This window comes from Haemaphysalis longicornis, unplaced genomic scaffold (assembly GCF_048455015.1).
Source record: "Haemaphysalis longicornis isolate Haplotype H1 unplaced genomic scaffold, Haemaphysalis longicornis Haplotype H1 scaffold_2, whole genome shotgun sequence".
NCBI lineage: Eukaryota > Metazoa > Arthropoda > Arachnida > Ixodida > Ixodidae > Haemaphysalis > Haemaphysalis longicornis.
In genome coordinates, this window is record NW_027526295.1 from 144132446 (window position 1) to 144156595 (window position 24150).

Genomic DNA, 24150 nt, shown 5'->3' on the forward strand with positions numbered 1-24150 from the left:
CCCAGTGCATCTGTACCCATTCACGTTTCATGTACACGCTCGCTCAATAAAATTGAATTCAATTCAATTCAAATACTGACAACATGACGTTAGTCGAACTGTTCACACAAAGTCCATATTTCCTGCTTTTTTTTTACTTCTTATCTTCTCTTTCTTCTTCCCTGTTATACAAAGGGCCTTTTCGACTCTCCCCTACCCATTCCCCCGCTGAGTAGCATGTCGATGTTACGATTCCGGCAAACCTCTCGGCTTTCTTCTCTAACAAAGAGCTTTCTCTCTCTCTCTCTCACTTCAGTGTCCCTTTAAGGCGTCCATCACTTCGGCGGTTTTCACTGAATTAAACGCTTCTTTCATATTCTATACATTTTGCGAACAGCGGTTTATTTTTTGTTTCCCCGCGTTTCCACCGCTCCTCAGGGGTCGTCACGTGTAAACTAGTACCATTTTTTTCCCAGTTTCACAGAATCTTAGTTCAATCGACTACCTCTTACCAAATTGGCGTTATAGTGTCAGGGAATAACACTTGACACGAAGAGTAAATTCTCCCCATATGCGCGAAGAGTACGTTTGAGTATTGTTGGGCCAGAGCATCCAGCCCAAATTCTCTGCGCGGGGCGAGGCGCCGACAGCGGGGCCGATTCGCGCATCGACCAAGCCGCCCGCGGGCAACAGGCCCAAACTTGCATCGGCCCGCAGCCGCCTTTACTTTTACCGCCGTGGCGGCTCGGCCAAATCATGCATCGTGCGAACGGCCGGCGGCAGACATGCCGCTATGTGCCTGGAGACGGCTCCGCAGAGACGGCGATGGCGTCGCCTTCCGTTTCCATGTCGTGGCGGCTCCGCTGACGCAACCGCTTCGCCTCCATTTCTTCGGATTTCAAACTTCAGCGAGCGTGAGCCCTGATTGGAGCGATTCAAACCACTCGCGGCTGCAAGGGACTCCCGGGAGTATAAATCCCGCCGGAGACACTGCGTGCGCGGCTCTTTTCGGCGGCACTTTTCGGAGGCACCGAGTGCAGAGGTGCTGTCAACTTTGTGCGTGCCATGTAACGCCTTTGTTACCCTTGTACATATTGTATATAAATGTTGCTTAAACTTATCGTCGGCTCTAGAACTACATCGCTCTGCTCTGTGCCGCGTCGATAGCGGACGGAGCAAGGCAAGGACGGACACTACAACGGTGACTAAGCTCGGATACCTAGTCGGAACAGTGGTGGCTTCGTTGAGGGGGCTCATTCCCAAGAGTGGTGACAGCGGCGAGATGGCTGATTCCCAACAGTGGTGACAACGCTTGGAACACTAGTCGCAACAGTATGTGTTGCCAGCCAGTGGAGCCCGTTTTTAACGCAATAGCGTTATTAGGCTCATTTTTCGGTTCCCCGTGGCTCCTAGCCGACCGCTATCAGCCGTGCTCATACGTCATTCACGGTAATACGTCACCACTGCCACCCGGAAGCTGCGACTGAGGCAGCAAGACTCGAGGACTCCGCTGAACCTGTAATGTGGAGCTACAGCAATATAAGCTTGAAAGGGAGGACAATGATATTACGTCGGATATGAAAGAAAGGACACGTGTTTACACGAAGTGCCGCCCATGCTCGGTGAAGTTTGTTCAGTGCCCAGTTGATAGTAGCATGCTCACCAGTGACGGTCTCCAGCCGTGGCCGCAACCTACTTCATCACAACAAAGCGGGTTTCCACCAGAAGATCAAGAATGTAAATTCCCGGTAATTCATACCCCTAGGCTAGTCTTGGGCTACGAGGTGTGGTATAGTGGAATCCTCCGGAAGGATTTTGACCACTCTAGGATCTTTTACGTGCGCCGAAATCTCCACCACTGGTGTTTTTGTGTAGCGCTTCCATCGAATGAACGGCCGCTGCGGCCGGGAATAGAACCAGCATCTTTAGCTTAGCAGCGCAACGCCTTACCCACTGAGCCACCGCGCTGTGCTTTCCACTGGGACTTATGGCGGCAGCAACTGTGGATGACCTAGGTAAAACTTGGGAAAAATTCATTCTTAATCTCGTTCCATGTAAGCTCCAGTTAAAAAGGGTTATCCATATATTTTATGTGGATCCGAACGCCAAATAACTGGAATGAGACTTATAGGTGTATGTTATCTAGAACTTTCAATTTGTTTTCTTTGTTTGTGGTTTTTATCTGGAACCGAATAGGCGGAGTCATGCGCTGTCGGCGGTTCCAATTACTTTTCCACGTATGTTCCTGCAGTAAACATTTGTGAAGAGTGCGTTTGTATATTTTTTGCTCGTGTCATGTTCCACATAATGCGTGCACTGCAGTGAAGTATACACTATTTCGTGCATCAACTGGAACTATGAATCGCATATATATTTGGTGCTCTTGACCGAAGATGCACTTGCCGGTTTAAAATACACGCGAACACCGCATATAAAATTTAATAAACTTCGCCGACATCTATGAAAGTGCTTTGCAGCAGTGCACTTTTATAAGGCAGCTAAGACGTTTTATTAGTGATGTCTTTGACGGAAAACAAAATCCGACTTCTTTGCCATCGCCGTACAAAGCATTAAAAATAGCCACGGAGGGATATCTTATGGTTAAGAAGAAATGGCAGGAACCCATTTCCAGGTGTTCTGTGGTGCCAAAACCGCTTTCTTGGACATCGTGTTTTGCTAATTTGAGGCATGCCGTACAAAATCACCAGTGACTTGAATTTGAGTAGGAGTAAACGTCTTCTGTTTCTCCTCTGCAAGCCGTAACTGCTATAGTGCTGAAGGCTTCATGGTGGTTGTTTTTTTTAGAGCCCCTTCATTACGAAATACTTGTTGAGCCTATTACATGTTATGCATGTTGTTTAGAAAGCGTTGCAGAAAAGCAGTTTTAAGGTGATAGCATAATTAGCTCATTTTTCGATTCCCCGTGGCTCCAAGCCGTCTGCTATCAGCCGTGATCATCAGGCGTCCACCGAAATACGTCACCGCTGCGACCCGGAAGCTACGACTGAGGCAGCAAGATTCGAGAGCTCCGCTGAACCATAGCCTCCTGTATAACTCCATTGTGCCTCCTCCCTCCCAGAAATTCTGTCGTTCTCTCTGGTGGCGCCCTAATCTCAGGTTCTCCTGTGTTGGCGAGGGCCCAGTCAACATTTGTCTTCACACCTGGCAACAATGGGTGGTTTAACAAAGTTGTCAAGGCTTTTGAAAACAACAAATACGTGTTGTATAAACGATATTCTGGGTCTAGCACTGACGGTCAACTCCTGTTTGAACAAAAAAAGTATAAAAGTCATAACGCCTGAAATAAAACCATCTAGTAAGCGGTTGTGGTGACGCCAGAACTTGACAGTGGTAATTACAAAAAGATGGTCTTTCTCGGACTACCTTGTTCGTTTGTAAATAATTTATTGCAAAAATGTTTTTTTCTGCGTTTCAGTCGATTCAGCCGGAAATGTTGCGGGTGAATTCACTAGTGGGTTTGTGGCCCACTGGGAATTCATCTGTTATTCGGCATGTGTTTGGTGAGGGAAGAATGAGTGTGGCGGAGAGAAGTAGAAGAGAAACGAGCTAAGAGCATGCTGAAGGTTTATGCTAAATTTATATATGGGCCCTCAAATACTGAGTATTGCCTTAAGCGAACGCTTGAAGTCGCCATTCTTTGCGGAGCAGCCCGGCATTGCGGAAATCGCGTCGTCAATATATCTACTACATGCGCGATGGCATCGCTTCGTGGAGTTGCGGCGACGGCGAAATATAGGGGGCGGGGATGTGTCCGCATACCCTTTCGTGGACCGTAAAAAAATATTAGCGGCAGAACGAGACTGAATGAACTCGTAAGTAACAAAGGTTTCTCAACCGTTTGGAACTCTTAAAACAAAATTTCATTCGTATGACTCAATTATCCCTACACAGTGAATCAAGCATCAATATTTTTCACTTATCAACTCCTATAGAGCGGGAGAAAAGTTACCTGGCCCTCATCACACTGACAACCGTGAGGACATGTAATCATTTTGTTGTGAAACTCCCGTAGTGAACCCTAAAGCGCAAACGTGCAGGCGGGAACAGCACACTGAACGCCGGTTAGTAGTTCTGTGGCGCCACGCGTAACGCTTCGGTGTTTAGTATTCGCTCACGAAGTCTAAGCTCCCCATTTTGCGGACTTTTGTAGCTGGAAGACTCGCTAGCAGATGACGCCGAAGTGCGTTTCAGTTCACCTCCGCTTCAAACAGCATTTCGCATCGGCATGGCCATCGAAAAACCTGGAACTGGCCGCCTCCAAACTGAACGGGCTACTCCAATGGGTTTCGGGGTGGTAGAGCGGGCACAGTCAGTATATAGGAGGCTTTGTCTGAATCTGCAATGTGGTCCTACCGCAACAAAACTTTGGAAAGGAGGACAATGATACAACGTCGGATACGAAAGAAAGGACGCGCGTTTGCACCAGTTGCCGGGCCTGCGTGGCGAAGTTTGTTCTATGCGGCGTCGGTGGTAGCATGCTCGGCAGACACGGTGTCCAGCCGTGGCCGAAACTTCTGTCATCGCACCAAAGCGGGTTTCCGCCAGATCAAAAATATAAATTCCGGGTAAGTCACGCCTCTAGGCTACTCGTGGGCTGGGAGAAATGTCGTAGTGGAAGCATCCAGAAAAAAAAACTCTCACCTCCCCTCGCGAGAACCCCTGTGTAGATGCGACGCATAGGGGGTTCACGTTGCAGCGTTGGACAGCGGAGGAACGGCGATGGAACGATGGAGCGGAGCGGCGCAGGCACCGCGTTTTATAGCGCGCATAACGGTGAGGGGACGCGCCGGCGCCAGTGCATCTGCCGCGGCTATGACGCAGCACAATCCAACACAATCCACTTTAATCCAATCCAATCCAAATCTAATCTAATCCAATCCAAGCCAAGCCAAGCCAATTCATTCAAATCCAATCCAATGCCCCTCGCGAGAGAGTGTTCGCTATCGGAGAGGAGAGGGGGTGAGCGGCGGAGAGCGCAGCTCACGCGGCGAGGAGAAAGGGGGAGGGGCGGACGCCCACAACAACGCCGACGCCGGATGCACGGACAAGGTGAGTGAATGAGATGCAGTCGCATCTAATATCGACCGCTTTATGATCTTTAACGTGCGCCGATATCTCGACACACTGGCGTTTTTGTTTTCTGCTTCCCTCAGAAAACGACCGCCGCGGCCGGGTATTGAACCAGCGGCCTTCAGCTCAGCAGCGCAACGCGTTAGCCACTGAGCCAGATTAAAGCCCACTATATACGTGTAATCACATAAGCTTTCAAAATACATTTCAATATTCTGATGTTTATGTCCCCTCTGAAAGCTCGCTTTGGTAAACGATAGATGGCGCCACGCGGACAAGTTTGAAGCACCCTAAAGGTAGGTACAAATACCATTCCAGAGAACAGCCACGTAAGACCTATTGGTCGGTGGGTGGCTAGACAAGCGGGTAGTTCCCAACTCACAATCGCGAAAAACCGAAAATCTTCGACCGATTATTGCCCACAAGCAAAACATCCAACGAAGAAAGAGAAAGAAAAAGAATAAAAAAACGGTAAGACTCATGTAAACACTAATAATGACCTGAGTGCTCCAGAGCCTGCCGTACAACAAATTTATCTGCACTAAAGAAATTAAAAGAAACACCATCAGTAAGACAGCATAAAAGGCACTTCTCAACCTCAAAATTCTGACAATGAGACGAACTAACAGAGGGTGGACCGCCAAGATAACAGAATAAGCATGCATAGACGAGTCAAGAAGGGGACGGCCATTTACTTGATGAAGGAATGAAATAATTGTATTCGGAGCAAAGAATTGACTCGGGAAACGCAGGACAACTGCGGGTGAAGCTAAATAGGAGAGGCCTTCAGGCTGCAGTCGTCTTAAATAGGATGTTGGTGATAATGACGATGAATAGGTCCTTAACTTGTGTCTTCCTAACGCATTTCAAGAAATACGAGAAACAATGCACCTCCTGGCACCAAGAAAGCGGGTGTAAAAATCAAATCGGGAGGGGCCATCATACCCCCTTTGAATCGAAACAGGCGTCTGAAAACACACAAAAAAAAGACATCCGCTTCCACCCCTTTGAAAGGACACCACTGCACGGCATGATAGACATGGCACCAATCCAGTCACCCCGCATAAAAACTGTCCTCTACCAAAAATATGGATACAATCCTACACAAGAAGGGGCTAGGGCAGGCTCACGTTTTTTTCGGGGAAAGTTCAAATATGATGAGACCACAGATTACACCGACTCCGGGATGTTCGAAAGCGCGAGGTACTACTCTGGCAACCTTTGTCACTGCATGACCCTCCACATACATGAACAAAGCAGTGGAAGTTGGAGTCATCATCTTAGCAATCCGAATAGGGGATGTATCAAAACAAGCATAACGTCATCACAGACTCAAAAAGAATATTCTACAGTTTTCTGGAGGCAGAACGATATTCCCATCCATAATTCAGAAATTAAGCAACCTCACCTGGACAGCCGGATCCAATGGTATTAAAGCGAACGACGCACTATGGAAGACGTACGCGAACGCACATGCCACGCTCCTTGTTACCACGACAACCACAATTGCCTCTTCGAAAAACATTAGGGACGAAGTCTCATCCTATGCCTACGAACACATTCTTTTCCCTCGCTACAACGATGTCTCAATGCCAAAGAATCGCAAGCTTTGTAGACGAAACACCAACACGGTTATCTGAAAATCTGTGTGCGTTAAGGTGTTCGATGGGAGAATCAGACATTAACGCTGAACTCTGCTAAAATGGTTGAAACACCCACCCTCTGCCCGCGACTTAGCCGTGTCCAATTGTTTATGGCCAGGGGAGAATAACTCAAGAATAACATATTCCACTTCGAAGCATGGGAGGCAGATTTGACCAGCTCGTTACCCCGAGATAAGCGCCCGCTGATTCAGAGGGCAAGAGAAGGAGCTGCTGCATCTGGTGCCGTTGACTCAGGTTCCACCTTTAAGCTCTGCCATCTTTCCTAAACCACTCCCATTTTCGTAAACCTCAACTTGTTCTTCCTGCAGAAAGATCTACTCTCTCTCTCTCTCTCTCTCTCTCTCTCTCTCTCTCTCTCTCTCTCTCTCTCTCTCTCTCTCTCTATCTATCTATCTATCTATCTATCTATCTATCTATTTATCTCTCTCTCTTTCTCTCTCTCTCTCTCTCTCTCTCTCTCTCTCTCTCTCTCTGTCTTTTTCTCTCTTTGAAAAAAGCAAAATTGTTCAGCCCGGCCTAGTCACCACCGAATGAACATTTTGATACACTGACACTGAATCCTCCTCGCTCAAACTGAGCAACCCTTCGCATTTTCAACCTTTCACGCTCACATTTTAAGCCGAAGAATCGCTGAGAGCCATGGTCTCTCCTGAGACACGGCGATTAAAAACTCTGGTTGCTAGTCATTCTCGTTTCGATAAACTTTCCTGCTCGTGAAGCATAGACCGGAAAAGCAGTAGCTAGGAACGGAAACGCTCCGTGGAAGTCGAAGTATCGTTATCGCGCCTACCATCTTAGGATACAAACGTAGATGTCTCTGCAACTTTTTTTTCTTCTCATTTGCACCGCACCTCAGGAGTCCTCGCATGTAAACTCGTACCAGTTTTACTTTCCACGGTTCACAGTTAGTTGTTACTTATTTTTAATGGATTCCTTACCCTGAAGGTGTACGTATCGGCGGGAAATAGGTAGCACACCCTGTTCCTCACTCTCGAGCGTGACGCGTGTTGGTAGACATGTTAAATACCATTTCTAGCTACATGTCCACGAGCACATTTCGTGTTAAGGTTGGGTCATCCCTGTCCGGGATACATGTACAGGAAAATGGTCTGCCGCAAGGTGGAGTTCTAAGCTGCACATTGTTTATAGTTAAGATGAACTCCCTCCGAAAGGCATTGCCACCAACCATTTCCTGTTCCATCTATGTAGACGATGTTCAAATATCTTTTAAATCCTGTAACCTGTCAATTTGCGAACGTCAAGTACAGCTCGGTGTTAAGAAGCTTGCTGGATGGGCGGACCTTAACGGTTTTAAACTGAACCCCAGCAAAAAAACTTGTGTTCTGTTCTCCCGCAAGTGCGGGCTTAGTGCGGACCCTGAGATGGCTCTTGGCCGTTCATCTATTCCTCTTAAAAGGGAGCACAAGTTTTAGGTGTCATATTTGATAACAAGCTCACGTTCATACCTCATGTCAAAGCACTTAAACATAAATGCCTCAAAACACTAAACATTCTCAAGGTCCTCTCCCACCAATCCTATGGGGCAGACAAAGAACTGCTTCTCCGCGTCTTTACCGCCTTAGGCGGGTCCCGGTTAGACTACGGCAGCGTCGTGTATGGGTCGGCATCAACAACCGCACTAAAAATGCTTGACCCAGTACTCCAGTTGGGCCTCTGCCTTCCGTCGGGTGCGTTCCGCACTAGCCTGGCAAAGAGTCTATACGTTGAATGTAACAAATGGTGCCTTGAGGACCAACGAACGTACATGGACTTGCTCTACGCTTTCAAAATTTCATCGATGAATAACCATCCTTTTAAACCTGTTTTAATGATGCATCCACATCACTAGTGTTTGTAAATCGCCCGTCCGTTCCTTTGCCATTCTCACTTAGAGTGAGACAGGAAGCTTCGGATTTCAACATCTCCTTTTCAGACATTTACACACCTTCTTTTACTGACGTTTTACCACCCTGGCAGCTTCAACCTGTGTGTTGTGACTTGTCTTTCATGAATATAGATAAAACCAGGGTACCACAAACTGCAATTTTGCAGCACTTCTTCTCCCTGCAGTACAAGTATCAATATGCAGAGTTTTATAGTGACGCATCAAAAACTGCAACCATAGTGTCTTGCGCTGCTCATGGACCAAACTTTGATGCATGCAGAACCATGAGCACATACACCACAATTTACTCAGCTGAAGCATATGGCATCTTACTCATTGCACAACACATTCTTGAACACAAAATCTCGAAGTCCATCATATATACAGATTCCTTGAGCGTTGTGCGCGCATTGGCGTCATAAAAGCCATGCAGAAACAGAATTATCCATATGGTTTTCAACACTATCATGCCTATATATGCCCAAAAACTTGTTCTGGTGTTGTGCTGGGTTCCAGGCCATGCTGGGATTGCTGGCAATGAGGTTTCGGATCAGAAGGCCGCAGTTGCTGCACTCAGGAACACAGTAGATATAACCATACTACCACAGAGTGACGTTAAGCCACAAATACGACAATACCTTCGTAGGAAATGGCAAGTACAGTGGAATGAACAGACAGATAGCAAACTACACGTAATAAAGCCACACTTGGGACGATACACAACTGACTCACACAACAGACAGACGGAAGTCGCCTTAGGTAGGCTGCGGATAAGGCACACCCATGCAACGCACTCGTATCTACTGACGGGATCTTCTACACCCCAGTGCAGCAGATGCGGAGAGGCCCTATCCGTAGTGGACATACTAATCACATGCAAGGCACTTCACACAACACGACACAAACACTTCAGAGAACTCTACAGACAACAGATTCCCCTACATCCATCGTTTTTTCTAGGTGACGATGCCATTGTTTCAGCGAAACGTGTGTTTGAGTATTTGTCAGAAGTCAAGCTTTTAAACCTCATTTCCTATCATGCATAATGAAATCTGGCCCTATACACCAGCCATGCCCATTGTCGTTTTGATATTTCACTTTTTTTTTGCTGACTTTACTTAGTGGTTAAGGATTCATCCTCATATATGACTATTGTTTTGGCGCTCTTTGCCCCAGTTGGCCTTGCGCCATAAACATCCAACCATCATCATCAACATATTCCACTTCGAAGCGTGGGAGGCAGATTTGACGAGCTCGTTACGCCGAGATAAGCGCCCGCTGATTGAGAGGGCAAGGGAACGAGCTGCTGCATCTGGTGCCGTTGACTCAGGTTCCACCTTTAAGCTTTGCCATCTTTCCTAAACCACTCCCATTTTCGTAAACCACAACTTGTTCTTCCTGCAGAAAGATCTACTCTCTCTCTCTCTCTCTCTCTCTCTGTCTCTCTCTCTCCCTCTGTCGCTTTCTCTCATTGAAAAAAGCAAAATTGTTCAGTCTGGCCTGGACACCACGAAATGAACATTTTGATACGCTGACACTGAATCCTGCTCGCTCAAACTGAGCAACACTTCACATTTGCAACCTTTCACGCTCACATTTTAGGCCACAGAAGCGCAGAGAGCCTGTGTCTCTCCTGAGACACGGCGATTAAAAACCCTGGTTGCTAGTATTTCTCTTTCCGATAACCTTTCGTGCTCGAGAAGCATAGACCGGAAACGCAGTAGCTGCGTGCGGAAACGCTCCGTGGGAGTCGAAGTATCGCTATCCCGCCTTACATCTTAGGATACAATTTAGATGTATCTGCAACTTTTTCTTCTTCGCGTTTCCTCTGCACCTCAGGAGTCCTCGCATATAAACTACTACCATTTTTACTTTCCACGGTTCACAGTTAGTTGTTACTTATTTTTAGTGGCTTCCTTACCCTGAAGGTGTACGTATCGGCGGGAAATAGGTAGCACACCCTGTTCCTCGCTCCCGAGCGTGACGCGTGTTGGTAGACCTGCTGCAGCTTCGCCAGGGTTTTCTCAGTGAAGCAGCTGTAAAGAAATGGTTCGGATCTCTAACCATCACAAAATAATTACGGTTTTTAAAGTTAAAACGCGTCAGAGCAAATGGCTCCACCGTTTTTAGACTATACGAATACAGCACATTAAACATGCTGTCAAATATGCATCATCACAAAAAAATATGAATACTCAGGGATGCTGTATGTACTGTTTGAATTGAAAAATAAAATAAGCCTTACTGGTTTCAATTTTGCAATAAATGTCTGTGTTAATTAATAGAGCTGCTCTTCACAACGACGTTCCCCACGGCCCTGATTGCATTCACGTTGCTCCTCAGGACCCTGACCCCACGTGGCTTTCCATTAGGGATTTGCGACCGCGAAAGTATTTGTTGTAATTTGCAACTCCCTCTTTCCGAAAGGCGGGAAGACATTGGAAGTATAATGACAAAGAGTTAAAGTGCCAGCCTCTTTATGATGATAAAGTGATGATAAAGTGCCAGCCTCTTTATCATCAGGCATATACCTCCTCTTTTGTATGTTGCGGATAAAGAGGTCGTTGAACGCAGGTTAAGACCGGTCGGAAATCCAGAAGGACAATAGGTCTGTCGCCACTCTTTACTTCAGCGGCGCTAAACGACGAGACAAAGAATGATAACCACACAGGAAGAGCGATGGTCCTGTATCTGTGACCATCTTCTGCCATGGATTATTGTGCTCTTGAAGAGGTTAAAGTGACAGATAATTCCCCCGGTGTTAAAAACTAATTCGAAGCCGTGCCCTGTGTTGCGCTCCAGAGGCCATGGGACCTTCGTCGCGTTAATCCCCATGCAATTTTAAAAAATCTGCAGAAATGCAAAGAATTCTCTATTAATGCCTAGTGTTCCTATTCGACATGTGTGCGTTGCGAATCCTTTAAAGCCAGATTTCGATACGAGTAGCCAAAGACGTCGGGTTGCTTTATGGTATTTAGGTTTTCGTTTTGGGTTATGTTCTACAATTATATAAATTTAAAACTTTATAGGTATTAAGTGCCTCTACTTCGCCAATTATGCATATTCCCGCCAAGCCTAAGTGCAGTGAAGGGTCGATGTCTCTTCGCTATTGTTTGTTCGGGATTTCAAGGTTGTTTTCCGGGATTTTTTGGCCTAGTCTTCGTGTTTTGAGGAGATGTACAAGACGCATATTTTGGATTTCGTCAGTTCATTTCTTTAGAAATTCTGTTCCTGATATTTGTCTTATTTTTTGGGTCTCCAAATCTTGAACTAATTATCCCCGTTTAGGACATTATAACGATTACTTCTGCTAATTCCGCATTTTTTGTAAATGCAGTTTGTTACACGGCTTTGTTGTTCACGCTATTTTTTATTCGCATTTCCAACGTTCCCTTCCAGGCATTTAAATACCGGCTTTAATTGTTTTGGTGATGTGAAGGCGCATATTAGTGTTTTATCCATGGTTTTAGTATTTTTTTGTATTTCTCGTTTTTCTAAAGTCTTCCAAAATTATAGAAAATTACCGCCACATACGTTATTATAAAAATTAACAGTGTTGCATACGCCAACTCTACATCTCTGTGCAAATGCAGGGAGCTATGCTGTGAATTTTCTGTTTTCCCCAGCATACTGTTATAACTACTTTGAGGCTGAAGCGCTGCGGTGACATTTTTGGTTGACCATTTCACATTTTTGTAGCCACTAGATAAAATATTGCAGTGTATGGGCGCTATAGCGAAATCTTGCTCCGTACAAAGTGAGAAAAATGCGCCAACTTCCAAATACGACGCAACCGAAACACAGACGCACTCTCGTCGGAGCGACTTTCGGTACCAAAGTAACGAAATGCGTCCTATGAGAAAAATTACATTCGCAATCACAGCAATAAAAAGAGCAAGGCGCAACAAAGTCAACAGCCCAACTACAAGGCCGACGCTACGCGCCTTCGGCTGTCTTGAGGCATAAGCCCTCAGTGGACATCCTGTGTTCTCAAATAGGAGCTATGTGTACAGGCATACACGGGTGCTCGTATCGCAGTGCTCATTTAGGAAAAAAAAAACTATTGCGCAAAAATAAAAGAAGGCAAACGTCGTGGGTTTTTCTGCGTACCTGAACGTGAAGTTTGCGTAGCTCCTCGGCGTCATGCGGGGCGGCAGCAGGTAGATGGAAGCGAGACTGAAGTTACTCGCCAGAGGGGAAAACCCCGGCAACACAGAGTCTTGCCGCAGTGCCAGGCCCATGCTCAAACCATGCTGCGCCATCAACCGATCACGCAGCAAAGCCAGCAGAGGGAGCATTTGATGCCACATCTCGCTGGACACAGAATCGGGACAGCGGAGTACGATGCCGGCGAATTTACGCAGCTGCAAAGAGGCGACAAGGTTGCGGGATCCGACCTGCTTAGTGGGTGGCAGTGTTAAGTTCGGGCTCCGCATGTAATTAATGAAGGCCGCCGGTGGCCCATGTATTGGCGTCACCTCCGCTGATGGCTACTTTCCCGTGTCCCTTTCATGTAGCCGCGCGGACGCCAAGTTCGGAGCCGCGGAGAGCTGTTGTGCCCGTCCTTTTGTGTGTCAAAGGATGGGGGCGATTAGCCTGAGTGCCTCTGTCGCGTCGAGGGTGGCAGGGTCATTCGGCATAACAGGCTGACGGGCGGCCAGATGATCGTATCTCTTAGTGTTGAAAGCGCGCGCGGTGTAAGTTTGAAAATCTTCGACTCCAGCGGCGGGCGCTCTTCGTCGACGGGTCGTTCGCCTCGACGATGGTCGCCTCGGCTGGCAGTGTCTCTCCCCGTGGTCTGTTCAGGTGGCCGGCGGCGCCCCTTTAGTCTGGGAGGGAATTAGCAACCCTCATTGTCACGCCGCGAGCGCAGACGCCCGACGTCGTGGGAGGCGTTGCGCGGAGGGAGGTCAGCCGCGCGAGGACCGCTCCGGGCCCTCGGCTTGGCTGTTGTTTGTGCAGATGCCGCTCGCTGAACGTAATGGATGGTTCACTTAAGGCCGCAGATGTCCTGTATTTTCTGGCCGGGTGCAACAGCGTGCGTAGGAAACGCACTTTGAGTGCATAAGAGAGAGGGTTGGGTCACGTGACCGCAGGTGGGGACATGTGTGTGATTGGCTGATTCCTGTGGCCAATCAATGGTTTGTATTAATTGTTTTGGAGGGTTTTTCTCTCTTTCTTGTACGCCCTTTTTTTGGAGGCGGGGTTTTTGTTATCAAAACCAGAGTGTTGGGTTTTCTCGGGGGTCGGTCGAGAGGGGATCTAGTTTAGTATAGATCTCGGCCGAACAGGCTGCTGCTGTCAGAGTGACAATGTAACCGTCACTCTGACCTGATGTAAAGTTGGAGTTTTGTAAATAATGTAAATAAACCTAATATCCAGCAAGGAAGGCAGTCCTCATCCCTCACCCGCTCCAAGCATCGGTCGTCGGTCATCGGAGCGAGTCGAGATCATCCTCTCGGCTCGCGCATCAAAAGAACATCACTATTTCGCCTCCATCAGTTCGCCAAGAAGATGGAGAGGCGAAATTTAACTGGCGCAGTCGACAGGATGACCACGACCATCGGCTGGAGCTGGTGGGGAACTGCGGAGAGACTCCTTCAACGCAAGGTTCGGCTCCGACCAACGACGAGCCAGACTCCAAGCATCGACGGGGCGACACCTCAGCGGGAGGCCTCGTGAGTTTCGGCTCAGTGCGGCAGCAACCGCGATTCAACGGCAACGGGGCGACACCTCAGCGGGAGGCCTCGGGGGCTTCGGCCCAGGGCGGCGTAGGCCGCGGTTCAACGGGGCGACACCTCAGCGGGAGGCCTCGTGGGCTCTGGCCCAGGGCGGCGTAAGCCGCGGTTCAACGGGGCGACACCTCAGCGGGAGGCCTGGGGGGCTTCGGCCCAGGGCGGCGTAAGCCGCGGTTCAACGGGGCGACACCTCAGCGGGAGGCCTCGTGGGCTCTGGCCCAGAGCGGCGTAAGCCGCGGTTCAACGAGGCGACACCTCAGCGGGAGGCCTCGGGGGCTTCGGCCCAGGGCGGCGTAAGCCGCGGTTCAACGGGGCGACACCTCAGCGGGCTCTGGCCCAAGGAGCACGGCCCCATCCCAGCGGCGAGAGCGGCGCATCGGGTCCACTAGCTGCTGCATCAGCGACACTGCGACCCGACCGAACCCGGAGCGAGCACAGGTGGGCCCTGATTTGTTTTCTCCGGGTTCACCATGGCCACTATGCTAACGGGAGGTCGCGGCACCGACCGAAAGGTTAGTGCCATTGTGCTCGAGATTGAGGAGTTGAGAGCTGAATTAGCTCTCAAAAATGCCCAGCACGCTTTGGAAAAAGCTAGGCTAGCGGGTAGCCGGGGCGCGGATAGCCCGTCCGTGTGGACGGCTGAGGAGCTCAGTGCTCAACTAGCCCAAGGGAGGGCGGAGATCGCTTACGAGAAAGCGAAGCTCCGCAGGATCGGCGAACTCGAAGAGGACGCCAATCTTTTCACGGTGTTTGTTCCCTCGTGGGCGCTTCGAGCGCCACGGGAGAAGGAGAGTGGAAATGTCGTGGAGGTGGCCGAAGCCACCCCAGTTGTTGGGCAACACGTTGGCGTTCCCACTGTTGCAGATGAGATCTTGGAATCGCGTGAGACAAATGTCTTAGCTGCAACGATTCTTTCTGTGGCGGCGGGCAATGTTGCCGTGGCCGCGCAGGGAGGTGCAGAGGTAGCACAGCCGTCAGGTGAGGGCAGCGGATCGGCGCGCCTAATTGTGGAGCTTCCGTGCGCGAAGCATGAATGCGCAGGGGGTCCGCGGCGTCTTGAGCGTAGGTCGATTCCGACACGCCCGAGAACGCGGAAGGCGGCGGCAGGTGCGGCGGCGCAGGTGCGACATCGTCGTACGCGCTACCGCCGAGTAGGGTGTTCCTTCTCTCCCGGGAGCACAGGACACCGCGAGCCGAACCAGGGTTCGTGTAGGATCAGCTGGTGGCGCACAACACGGAATCAGCTTCCGTGCGACGGTCGGTGTGTGCCGCCGCGGAAAGGGGCGTTAGCGCTGAATAGTGTGCAGTGCGAGACAGGGACGGTTCAGTGTTGTTTGCTGCACACTCAGTGGTTAGCGTTTTGCGTTTTTGTTCTGCTGTTTTGTTATGTGTAGGGTTCGCTCCGACGAGCGTTATTCTTAGTTGTCCCTGTACTGTAGTTCTCCCCCTTGTTCTTAGTTTTTTTTTTGTGCATGTGTTGGTTGTGTTCAGCTGTCGTAAGGCGCGTGATTTACGAGTAGCGCAGCTCCGCGGTTTTAACTGTCTTCTTGAGGACTAGAGCCGCTGTTACAGCACGGTAGGGAGTTTACCTCTGGGTACAATGGCGAGTGCCTTTCTTTACTTGCGCTCGTTGGCATGTGGTCATGGTGGGCCATGGAATGTGCAAGTAGGGCCCACTTGTGGCGCTTGTGTGCGAACTAGTGTTTGAAGTACTGAAAAATGAACTTTCAGTACATCGAATGTGGACAGCAGGTGAACCGCAACAGGGACGAACAATCTGTGTCGCATCCCGAAAGAACCGGCGTCCGCGAGTGCGTGAAGAGAACTTTCTTTTAACGTTTTGTTATTGGTACAGGAGTAGCCTCGTTTGGTACGTTTGGGTTTGTTCAGGTGTTGTTTTTTTTCTTTCCTTAGATTGAAAGAATGTTCCTGCATGCGCTTAAAGTCTAAGAATGGATGGTGTCATTCATTCAGTTGTCAAGTTTGAATATGTATACACTTCGTGGGGTTTGTTGCCTTTAATAGTAGAGGGTGCCGCGAGTTTGTTCTAACGGGCCTTTTAGCTGAGCGCTTTCGTTTATTGTTTGATGTTGCGCAAGCCATGGCTAGGCCAAGGCACTGAGTATGCCGTGTTGTATCCGTTTTTGGTGCAGTTGGCCGGCGCTTTGTGCTGGTTGGGTTGGTGTGTAGCGGGTTAATTTTTTTTATTGTTGTATTGCATTGTATTTTGTAGTGTACCCGCGTAACGGCTTGAGCGCGTTTCGTTTAGTTCTTGCTCTGCAGTAAGACATAACGTGCAGTGAGAGTTAATGTTGTACGTACAGCTAGTGTACGGACAACATTCTTAGTGCGGAGGTGTTAAGTTCGGGCTCCGCATGTAATTAATGAAGGCCGCCGGTGGCCCATGTATTGGCGTCGCCTCCGCTGGTGGCTACTTTCCCGTGTCCCTTTCATGTAGCCGCGCGGACGCCAAGTTCGGAGCCGCGGAGAGCTGTTGTGCCCGTCCTTTTGTGTGTCAAAGGATGGGGGCGATTAGCCTGAGTGCCTCTGTCGCGTCGAGGGTGGCAGGGTCATTCGGCATAACAGGCTGACGGGCGGCCAGATGATCGTATCTCTTAGTGTTGAAAGCGCGCGCGGTGTAAGTTTGAAAATCTTCGACTCCGGCGGCGGGCGCTCTTCGTCGACGGGTTGTTCGCCTCGACGATGGTCGCCTCGGCTGGCAGTGTCTCTCCCCGTGGTCTGTTCAGGTGGCCGGCGGCGCCCCTTTAGTCTGGGAGGGAATTAGCAACCCTCATTGTCACGCCGCGAGCGCAGACGCCCGACGTCGTGGGAGGCGTCGCGCGGAGGGAGGTCAGCCGCGCGAGGACCGCTCCGGGCCCTCGGCTTGGCTGTTGTTTGTGCAGATGCCGCTCGCTGAACGTAATGGATGGTTCACTTAAGGCCGCAGATGTCCTGTATTTTCTGGCCGGGTGCAACAGCGTGCGTAGGAAACGCACTTTGAGTGCATAAGAGAGAGGGTTGGGTCACGTGACCGCAGGTGGGGACATGTGTGTGATTGGCTGATTCCTGTGGCCAATCAATGGTTTGTATTAATTGTTTTGGAGGGTTTTTCTCTCTTTCTTGTACGCCCTTTTTTTGGAGGCGGGGTTTTTGTTATCAAAACCAGAGTGTTGGGTTTTCTCGGGGGTCGGTCGAGAGGGGATCTAGTTTAGTATAGATCTCGGCCGAACAGGCTGCTGCTGTCAGAGTGACAATGTAACCGTCACTCTGACCTGATGTAAAGTTGGAGTTTTGTAAATAATGTAAATAAACCTAATATCCAGCAAGGAAGGCAGTCCTCATCCCTCACCCGCTCCAAGCATCGGTCGTCGGTCATCGGAGCGAGTCGAGATCATCCTCTCGGCTCGCGCATCAAAAGAACATCACTATTTCGCCTCCATCAGTTCGCCAAGAAGATGGAGAGGCGAAATTTAACTGGCAGGACGTACAAATTACCACAAACGGTCAAGACAGATCTGTACTTCTTCAACAGAAACAACCGTTAATGGTAGATGCCACAGGTGGTTCGCGCCTGCTTAACTGGAGCGACTCTTTCCCGACTCAACCGGAGCATACGATAGTTCATCTAAGCTAACTGTCATTTGTTCCTGTTGAGTCAGTTGCTCCAGTTGTGTCAGTAAACTATTAGTGCCTGTCATATCGCTCCTGCGTTCTGAGATCATTCATCGTGGAATAAGCTTGAGCTGTGAGCACACAACCCCTCTTCTGTATTAAATTGGGGAGGGACGAATCACTGGCATACGCTTGAAAGTTAAAAAGATCTTATGGTGCTCATCGTGATCGTTACCAAGGTTATTCTTCCCAGCCGTTATCACAAACCTCGTTCATGTAAGTGATCGTTTCGTCACTACAGGAATAAGATGTGACAAATTTAGAAGCCCCCTTTATTTTTTTGTGTGCAAGGACACGGAGAGCCGACCACAAGAAACCTCTTCATGGATCTCAAACCTCTGAACCCTGTGCCCATACTCCAAAACTGAAGCCAATGAGCAGGGGAGAAGCACCGATATTGCAGCGGATAGGACCATACCTGTGCACCAGCGACCACTGCGGAAATTTGGTTTGTGGCTTCGCGCGCAAGTGCTTCTCTGTATGTACGTAGACGTCCGCCGTAGTCAGCAAAGATGTGACAGAGAAACGAGTTGCGCCGCGATTGTTGTGAGGAATGATAGATTCACAAAGAAAACGGCGATTCCCTGTCGTGATTGATACGAGAAAAGGGTTACTTTTGCCCACGTAATATGAAAGCCAAAGAAGGCGCAACTTTGTGCCTAGAAATATCTATATCAGATGGCTCAGCAATTTTTAGCTTGAAAGCGATAACAATCGCAAAACCTTCCGCCGAAAGTGACCGTACGAACTTCACAGCAGCATTTGCCTGCTTGCTGTAATAAGCTTTTAATTAATGTGATATTCGCAGCAGACAAATCCTCTGCTGCACAATCCATCCCCCCCCCCCCCCCCACCTCACCCGCCCACGCACATAGCTCCCGTGCTGGCAGACTCTGCAAGGGCTGAGCGAGCTAACTCACTGTACTTCGCGGATTAAATTAGTATATTCATCCTGGAAACGCATCCTGTATGAATTCCTTTTTTCTAATACAACTCCTCGGAAATGATGGAACATCTGATACCGCATCTATACCTTGTACCAGGCTCCCGCTGCGTTGTCCATGGTGCCGGCTTCAAGGTCGTTCAGCAATGTTTGGAACTGGACGAAGTCCGAAGCGCGCGAGCCGTCACCCAGCATTACTGCTGGCTGCGGGTAAGGGTTTCTGAGGGCCCGGCTGGCAAAGTCCTCCACTAGGGCTTCCGGGTAGCCTACGCCGGGCTCCAGGTTGGCTGTCAGCGGCGGGCAACAGAACAGCGCCTCGTGGCACAGCGAGAACGGGAAACGCTCGATGCCGAAGCGCACGCCGTTGGGCGCTGTCAGGCCGTCGGCGTCCGCGTGGAAGACGCACACGAAGCGGTGGCGCGGGTCCGTGTAACGTGGATCCTCCACGTTCACATTCTGTGCAGAGTACGGAACCAATATTTGCCCTTAGCTAGTTGGCTTTTGTATGCATCATTACACTTTTAAATTAAGACGTGATGTTCCTGCTTGCTCGTAATGTAAAAGCACCTGGCGTACTGCCGTCGGAAGAGAGGCGGTTGTACTTTTCAACGTAGCCTTACTTCACGGGAAACGTGGTGCCGACTAAGTGTTCCTCTTCATTAGAACGCAAGCTGCCCTTCCACGACCAAAAAACTTTCTTCTGCCGAGTCCGGACACAAGACCGGAGAATGCAGGTCAGTGTTATTCATTATTCTTGGCTAATTTGAACAATACTTCAGCCACAAAATGTAAAGACGACGAATGGATTACTTTGGATTCTACTGTGTTTTCCGCCATTATATCTCTTTCTCTGCTCCCGTTATACGCGTAATTATCAAGAAAACACCGACTGACGATTTGAAACAGATCGTTGAGCAACGGCATCACAGTATACCGTTTCATTCCCTCGTTCGCTTTTACTGCAGCTATAAATGCGTCACACGGCCATGGCATTTTTCTGTCTACGTTGTTAAATATGACCCTTTCGTTTCCGTTTATAGTTCGACACAAACAAATGACATTTGATGTGGAGAAAGCTCCACATATCCTATCTAAGTTGACGAAACCGCTCGGCAAGCGACAGCTTTTCCCTCCGTTGTGGACTCAAGGTATACCGCAATTTCGCACCGCACCGCCGCTCAATGCATCCTACAGAAAACTGCATCCCACAGTTTGTTACTGTAATTGGTCTACCCGAAATCGGCAAGGGGCGCAAGTTGTTTATTTTGATATTTTTTTCAGGAATCCTTCGTATTTCGGACCATAATAAACGCGCTGAAACTGATAAAGAGATTAACAAAGTGTAATATTTGGTTTGCGCGCCGTACTAGACCAATCCAAAGTGAAAAGGAACGCAGACAATAAAGGCGATTGAATAAGCGCTGTCCAGTTGTCCGTGTTCTACGGGTTCCTTCCTTTTGGCAGTAAAACCATGCGATTGAGCTATGGAAGGTGGTTCTTTTCCGTTAACTTAAGAGTTATTTCGAGTGACTCTCAGGTAACACACCTTTACTTTCCCGCTTCGCCCAAAGTACAACAAAAATCTCCTGCTTATAAACAGGTGCTTAAAAAATACACCATCTTCCCGTGGGGAACCCTGATGAGGATGCGAAGCATCGTGGCGGTTCCGTGTGGTTCCATTGTGTTGCCGTTATGTTGAGTGATCTGGTTTTTACTAGCGCCAGAGGGAATTCCGCGTCCGGGTCCACACCGGTGGCAAAGGCACGCAAGTGCTGTTGTGTTACGGTTCGGTGAGTAGCCGGTGGTTCTCGAGGCGCCGAAACTCGTCCATCATGTTCTTGTCGATGTTGTCTCTGTGGTAGAATCGGTAGTCTCCGTCAGCTTTGGTGAGGTAAAGGTTGTTGACATTGGTGCACCGGCTGAGAGCAATGTACACGCCCTCCTCTTCGCAGCTTTGTCTTCTCGTTCTTCTTCTTCTTCGGCGGTTCCCCTACGGGAAGATGACGACGGTGGTTGAACGCGAACCTATCTCGTGATGGATTCTTTGGTTGGCCAATCCCTAGGGGCATCCTGCCACAATCAGCATCAGAGGCGCTGCGGAAGGGGCTGGTTGAGCTGCAAGGCGCGTGGCGCTTCCCTCCACAGCTTTCCCACGGGAAATTCAGCATCCCCCCTCTAAAGTTTTCAGTTCGTCGTTTCCGTTGACGTTAAGCTTCGCGTGCCTTCGTTGTATCAGTAGCTTCTTGACGTACTTTGAATGATTCAAGGGCATAAGGTGCGTTCGTGTGCACTTGCTCCTGTCCCGGATTTGTAGCGTAGTGGGAAGAGCACCGCGTACCTTCCGTTGCGGCCAGAGAGTCGTGGGATCGAAACCGGGCGCCGCTAACTATTTCTTTTTTTTATAGTGTAGTATCGCGGAGCTGTGGGTGTAAGGAGGAGAGTTGCGCATGCGCAGTGAGCGTGTGGACGGCGCCGCCATCAACGACGCAGGACCAGGCGAGCCTAAGAAATGCTCCGCATTTAAAAAAACGACAACAGGACACCTGCGCAACCAAGTTCAGTGTACGCGGATTGCCAGAGCATACCTATTATACTTTTACCGGTTTCTACAATTTTATTTGTGGCATGAAGGCGACCAGACCCCGTCAAATTATCATTTTTTTTTATTTTGTCTGTGCCCCTGGTATATGTACGATTGATTGATTGCGAGCTCTACTATTATGCTACGAATATCATAAAGCAGAAAGTATTAAAATTATCCACTGCCGGCAGCCTTCCTGTACCCAAGGCCTCCGAGATTCCCCCGCGCGCGTTTTGCTCCAGCCGTATCAATCGCCGCGCGCCCCAGCCACATTTTGTAAGCGTGCTGGTTCCCCCGCGCTCCGCCAGGCGGCAGTGGGCACCTATGCATCGAATGCATCACTCAGCCCGTTGGGCCGCTGTGGATGCGGAATTTCGCGGCATGTCAACGCTGCAGGTCTTGGCACGAGTGTACTTGCGAGTTTATTGGCCGCATTTCTGCTCAGCTCCTGCCGAAGATTCTGACACAGAACACCTGTAATGGATATGTCCTTTATTGAAACAGGCGAGACCTGGACACCTTCGAGGCACAGGCTTCCGCCCTTGCAGGTCGAGCCCCCCGATTTTCTATGATTCATAAAGGGACACCACCACTGCTCCCTCGCGCTCTTTCGCGGAGCGAACGCCAACATGTAACTGTAATATACGTTTTATGCCACGAGGCATGCAATCGCATTTAGAAAAAGAGCAGCCTATCGTTGTTGGCTAATTCTAGAGCGAACGTATGCACAACCGTCGAGTACCGTACGGACGACACCAGATGTGCAGCCCTGCATTTCCACAGAAATGTAAATTGGCGGAGTTAATATAGGGGCTCTTCGAATTACAGACTCGAACTAACAGCGGACTCCCCGAGAAGCAGTGCGGCATTCGATTTTCACATCTATCCCTATGGCTTCGGGGAATCCTCGGACTACCCGCGGACTATCCGTGGTGAGCCCGGGACTGTAAATCAGAGCCCCATAATTGATCGCTAGAAAGCGTGGATAAAGATAAACAGTCGAACGTAATTTAGAAAAACAATAGACAAAGAAAAAACGAAATATAGTAACGAATTCTAAAAATTAATTTTATACAGCTCCTCCACGAACAAGACAAGAATATAGGAGCAGAAAAAATAATAAAAAACACGAATAAAAAAATCGCGCGAACAGACGAACCTTGTAACATCCTGCATTTCCACAGAAATACATAATAGCGCCAATAGAGAGAATTGATCAAAGGGAATCTTAAAAAGAGAAAATACAAAACTTAGAGAGGAGTTATAAAAGTGAACTTACGAAGTCAAAAATACGAGTTCTATACACCTCCCGCGCAAAGCGAAGAAAATAATAAAAAGCTCTGACAAAAATTAACGACGAAAACAAGAATAAAACAATGATAACTGACCAAAGTGTAACGCCCTGCTTTTGCGCAAAAATATATAATGGAGAAAGTTATAATGTACAATTAATCGTTATAATACTGTGAATGGAGACCATTGGTCGTACATAATCTTAAAAGAACCAAAAGCAGAAAGTAAATGATACAAGCTGCCTTACAAAATAAACAAAATCCGCATTCATACACCTCCTCCGAAAAAGGAAGACAAAAATAAATAAAGCCCTGAAAAGAACTACGAAACACGTACAAAAATATTGTTGAAACGACTGACCGTGTAAACCCCTGCCTTTGCATAGAAGTGCATAACTGGCACTATAAGATGTTTAATATCTTCAAAATAGCGTAATTGGAGCGAATTATTTGAATGGAACTTGAACAGAGAAAACACAACAAATATAAAGAAATGAATCTTTAGAATGATCTTACAAAATAAAAAAAAATACGGATTAGCACATTGAATTGTTTAATTTATATGGAACCACCAATCTAGCTCAGCCATCTGCGCGCACAGGTATACAAGCAAAAACCAATCTCAATTGCAAACACAAATAATAAGTCGCACATCCCGCGATAATTATGCAGCTTTATATGCTACGATGTGTCGCGTAGTTTTTACAGACCATGATTAGCTTTTTTTAACTGCCACGCAAATGTGCTATATTAGAAAACGCGCTTACTAAACCTCGCAAATACTCACTGGCACTAAATTGCAATGGACGGTGGTGTCTGAACGTATCAAGGTTGGTTTGTGTCGGACGTGCATGCTTACGGTTTTCTAAGCCTGCCCTAAACAGCCGCGGCGACAAATCTATCGTGACATGCATACTAATCAGAAATAATTTAATATTGCATTTATGCGACAGGTGTTTATACAAGTCGCCACTCTTGTAAATAATGTTGAGTGAGGACGTGAGGGGGTTTTCTAGGGCCCCGCGTTTAAATACACATCGACAAATCTGAAAAAATAAAATAAAACTACGGCCGCGAAAAAGCAGCACAGAGTGCCAGATCCGACTGCGCTTCCCTCGTACGATTCCTCCTTAAACTTTGTTCCTGCGCGCCTCATATGATTAAGTTAACCATTAAAATTTTGTTGGTTATCGTCTTGTTCCTGTCATTTGAAAGCTGGTTGCTCGACTCAATTTGTCTGCGAGCTGCAAAAACGCGCGTTTCCTCGCTTGTGCCAAGCTCCCGCGGTATAGTTGATGCATAGGC